We start from the raw sequence: 6,000 nt of genomic DNA on the forward strand, positions 1-6,000 counted from the left end.
AGACTTCACACCCCACGTTTTATACCAGGGTTATGAATAGCATGGCAGTTACTGATCAGCTGGGCTCAGCTTTAAGGGAAATGCAACTTTCCTCAATTTTGTTTCAAACCACACATCCATTAAAAAAATACTAATAAAAAGCCATGAATGATACCATCATAATGTTCTTTAAATTAAATAACCGTACAATAATACATGCATCTTAAAAAGGCAAAGTTTGCTGATAGAATGAAAAAAGATAAAAAAGATAAGATCTAATTTCATAATTTCATACTTTGATATATTTCTCATCAAGTGTTTATTAGAAAACAAATAGTGTTAAATATATTGTGTACATTATTATATAAGTCGCCCAATGTAATTTTCGCCCTTCTAAACTTGCATACGGTTTTGCCCCGTCTTTAATTCGCCCAGACAGGTTTGAGTTTAAAGAGAGATATTAGAATTCGCACAGTCTTAAATTCTCTCGCTAAAAATAAAAGCGAAAGATGAGGGAAAAAATGGGGAAGAATAAATTCCTGATACAGTATTTATCTGTATTTTGTCTTACTTTCACTAGTTCTGCATGTTATTGTTATTCTTAAAAGCCAGTAAAACGCATTTAGAACAATAAAGCTTATACATGACCTTCTTGTTTTTTTTTCTTTTTTACCTTTCAAATACAAAAAACATTTGATTAAAGTTTAAAGTTTAAATATTTGACCAGAGATCTCATTACATTTTTGTTTGCTCAACAGTACGAATAAATATAATTGTATGAACCTTTTCCGCCCCCTGAATATTATCCTATTAATATCATAATTTAGGATTATCAACAAACGTTCATTTGTTCTTAAAACTTAAAGCACTCAATTTATTACACTCGATGAGCATATGATATTATTTCATTGTAGTTTCATATTTATTTATTTTTTCAGAAAAACTAGGACCTGTGAATAATCGGAAGTCGAAAAGTGATATTTTGGTGTTTAATTAAGTGATAAGCGCCCGATATTATAATTGTGACCCCATGAAAAAGTTCACTCAGATTTGAACGTTTTCGCTATTTTGTAGGTCAACATTGGGAGAAATATGTGCAAATAACATTTGATTAGATAATTTTGTAGAATTAAAATAAATAACATGATTAATGATAAGTTAAACTGTCATAGTACCTTGTAGCTGAGGATTTATTGTGAGTCAATATCCCTATCAGGAGTACACATACAAAGAAAAGAGTAGGTCAAACACCTGCTTCTTGACCAACGTGTCAGTTGTGTCCAAAGCTTAAAATAGGTTAGTTTAAAACATGTTTATTGTTACCTCTCTCAACAATTACGTATGTAATTAGGTAACGCATCGAATTATAGTTAAAGGCCGCATGTTTACGCAATTCTAGTTTTCTGAATTACAAATACACAAATAAATGCATCAAATTCGTTAAAGGATCTATTTTTGAGGATAGTGTTAACTAAACTAAATCATAAAGAACAATTAAACAGCGGTAAGAATCAGAAAAAAAAAAATTAACGCACGAGTTTAAATGATGCATGTAACACAGTGCAGTGTATATAATCAGTGCTGGTAAAATATTGAAAGCCCAATGCTTAACAACAATGTGACTGTCATGTTGTATCAGGAACGACAACCCAAGCTTGGAGTTCACCAATGTCTCTTGCATCATACGCATTCTAATAGCATCAAAGCTTCGGAAGTTCGTGACTCTCCGATTTGGGAGTTTCTGAGTAAGCACATATATCTTTCCGATACGTTCCTGTCCGTCTGACGGTGAATAACTCTTTAAAGAAGTTGCCTGACGTCTGTCGATTTTGGAGATTTTTTATCCATATTACTACATGTACATATTCTAATAATTTAACGGTTTTTGTCATGCAATAGCTTTTCTCAAATTATGATGGGTCAATTTTAAACTTTTGTTGTTGTGACAAACCATGTTCGTTCCTTAAATGTACACCTATATAATTTGTGAATGAAAAACAGGGCATAAACTTGTTATTCAGAATATATGAATAAAATATTTTACGTCTAAATACAAATGTAATGTCTAATTTCAGCACAAAAATGGCATAACAAATTGCAGGATATTTTTAGTGACCACATGCAATTTTAACATTTTGTTTCCCCTCACTTGTTTCTTCTTCAATAAATATACATCATTATTATCTAATATTTAATTTGATATAAAAATTTTTAGAATTTTTATTGTTTCAACAAAAAAAACCCATGTACATGTACATTAATTTAACAACGATAACAACACATACATGTACCAATATAACCAGTTAACAGACATTCGATTTACCTTCAGTTTGTATCTAAATTTCATTCATGAGGATTTTTTGTGCAGGTTATTTTAGTTTAACACAAAACCTTTGTATAACCCTTCCAATAATGATGACATAATTTTTGTAGCTGTCGCAGTTACTGTAATATTTAAAGAGGCATGATTTGAAATCAGTTTGCTCTATTAATAACAACAATGTGCACAATTTGATAATTTGATAGTCCTATATCACAAAACAAATCCAACTTCGAATACATGTTTCTTTTTATAATCACGCACTGCATTCATATTATATAATGATTTTGATAGAAACATATCTCGTAACAAGTGTGGTCTATTTATATTCACCATCTGCGCAATTTGACAAAACAATTTCAGATATGAATCGTATTTCAATTCAACAAATGGAGTTTGACCATGAAACATATCCAAATGTGAACACAAGTTTCTCTCTCTGATGCACAAAAAAGCAAAAACGATCTCTGGTGTAAATCTAGATGATGACAAGTATAGTTATATAACCGTCAATATATTCTGTTGTGTCATAAGTTCTCTTGAGTGGTGGAGTCCTTAGCGTTTATGGTTACTGTATTCACAATAGTAAAGGTACGATATTTTCAGTAGTAATTGTTGTGTAAATTGCATTTTAAAAATTACCTTCGAATAGTGTGAACTTTGTTTTTGTATGTCATTTGGTACATGATTCTTCACGAATGTATTCAAATAGCAGTTAATGTATCGGTTTTTATGTTTCCAAAAACATTAAGTAAATTTTAGCATCTTCTGGAAGTCTTTCATCAAAGCAGTTTTTGTTTAGGAAATATCAAAATGTAGTCCCAATAAAAAACTGTTTTGTTTCAAAAATACCTTTCATTATTGTCATTTTTTATATTACTGCTTTCCTCGATTTTTTTAAACTCTTTTCTTCGAAATTAATTATACAGACAAATTTTATGCATAGTAAATTATACTTTTATACTAATTATTTCATCATGAATTGTGTATGAAATTTTTCAAAATATGCAGTATCTATTTTTCTTTATAAATATTGGCCAAACGGATTTATGCATTGGTTAGCGTTGAGTTTTACCTTATGTGCTTCTTATTCAAATCACGAAAGTATTTGCTTTAAAAATTGACAGTAAAGAACCCAACAGATGTAGCTATTTTTTTGTATGTTTTTTTTATTCGTCATACTTTTTTTATACTTTTATTTAGCAAAGACAATTTCCATAAAGCAACAATCTATGTGCTTTTTCTATGTAGAGGACGTAAGGTAAGACGCAAAATCAATAAAGAAAAAATATTTCTTTGTGTAATTTTAGATGAAGTTCGTGCTCTTGCTTCTCATTTCCTCTGTCATACCCAGCGTCGCAGTCGTTATTAAGGCGCCACCAGTACGTATATGTTCATAAATCTCATTATTCAAAAATTCCTTAACACTATAAGTTCAGATACTAAAATAGTTTGTATATTTTCTTTACTAAGAGAGTTTAAAGCTAATAATTTGAATCCAAAAATGTAAGTATCTTGATTCAGTTCAATATTTATATATTTTTTTATTGCAAAGTTAAACAAAATAGCTGAACAGCAAAGCAACTAAAAGATAAGGTCGCCGTGACACATCATAACGAAATGAACATAGTACATGTATTTACTCAACATTTAGTCTTTTAAACATAATACTTATATAGGAAGTAAATCTTCAAATTTAATGTGTGGGTGTATGGATGTATCGATGCTGCAGTTTAGATTTTGGGCTAATTTATTTTATGATAACTAAATAAAAAGACTGGCTTGGATTTTTTTCGTGTTAAATGCAATATTTCATACCCATAGTATATATATATATATATATATATATATATATATATATATATATATATATATATATATATATATATATATATATATATATATACATCAACTCTACTAGCTTCAAGAAAATACACCATCTGGTTCTAATGGGGGATATCTAAAAATAGAGATACGTGTTTATTTACAGTCGAAATATATAGACAATTGTAATTTCATTATCTCTCAAAGTCAATGAGTTAAATTTCAGACAAGACCGACGAAATATAGTTGGCTAACGATTACGCCGTCTAGTGAGGGTTCTCATTTTAAACTTTCGTGACCTATTGTTCTGACCAATTAGGGAATGCGTTTTAAACATTAACATTAAAGCAATATGGCTGATCCCATGGATAAGTTGTTAATAGAGATATGATGGGTTCACTTGGACTACAAATCAATAGTAAAAAGTTAATTACTTAATAGGTTATCTCAAAATTATTTGAGAGCGGTTCAACGTTAATCAATGCACAGTTTAAATTATTCTTTTACGATGTTCTTCATTGGATCATGCAAACTGTTATGACATCAACAAGCGAGCGAGGTTTCTAAGTCATACTCTGCCTACTGGGTCAAATGTTTACATGTATATAGAGCGGAGCGAATCAGAAATTCTTGACTTAGAAAGATGGAATTTCCTCACTTCAAACCAGATTTACATATACTAAAATAACGAATATTTCCAACTTTAAAATGTGTAAAATATACTAGGTCTATCATTTGGTTTCATGCTGGTTACTGTTTATTACTTTAATTATTTTTTTTACTAAAATGACAAGCATTGCTTGTTTTTAATTTTTTTTTTGGCAAAATTTTTGGGGAAAAACCGTTAAGAAGCCGTAATTGAAGCAAATTTGAATTACTGTAATTCTGTATAAAATATTAATCTGCTAAATTAATTAAACCCGTATTTATTAAAAAAGGAACATTTTACATTTTTTGCTTTTCATGTTTTTATATAAATTACTCACAACACTTTGTTTGCTGTAAACAAGCAATATTTAGCCATAATGTCAATTTCAAATTTACAAACGTGTTTAACGCGTATTGAGAATTTCACCAGAAAACAATTTGGTAACAAACGTATACATGTATTTATTTAATAAAACTTTACAATAATTTTGGGTTTTTGGCGTTTTCTAATGAATCGGGATGTCGTGGAAAACTAAGGTCAAAAACGTTGGTCAGCTGGTTCCTTCGTCCGTACGTGCTAACAACTTTCTACGGTTCTTTCCTTTCCTTCACATTGTAATAACTACAGTGTCTTGTTTGGAAAGAAATTTAAAAAAAACATGTTTTTCTTAATGAATGTTTCCTCTGCAAGTGCCCATCTCCTGCATGAATCTGTAAACGTCTACATGTATATTGACTTACTGTTGTCTTGTTTCTCGCTTATTAAACCGAAATCAGCAACCATTTTGCTTTTCCACAAGCCTCTGATATCTTGGCTTATCCAGCAACTAACGTTAGGTAATTGACAAAGATCATACATACTGTACTTATGTTTTCTGCGTAGGTGAGCTATTGAAGAAATCATTTATATAAAATATTTTTTTTTGTCTGGTTAATCAATTGATGATAAATACCAGATGAAGCGAGGCGGTATAAAAAATAATGATGATTTTTTTTTGTTTTTCCCTCTTGGGTGCATTTTTGTATACACGTACTTTTGCGTGTTGACTTCTTGTTTCCTCTTTGAAAAATAAATAAGATTTTTATGGAACTCACATAACAACTAAAGGCTTTCAAACTAATAAACAAGACATATAATGTTGCTTAAAAGATGAAGTTAGTTTTTAATGAGAGAAAAATGATTTATCTGATATTTTTTAATTATATTTGCTTATTCAATGTTCATGTAT

This window comes from Crassostrea angulata, chromosome 2 (genome assembly GCF_025612915.1).
Source record: "Crassostrea angulata isolate pt1a10 chromosome 2, ASM2561291v2, whole genome shotgun sequence".
NCBI lineage: Eukaryota > Metazoa > Mollusca > Bivalvia > Ostreida > Ostreidae > Magallana > Magallana angulata.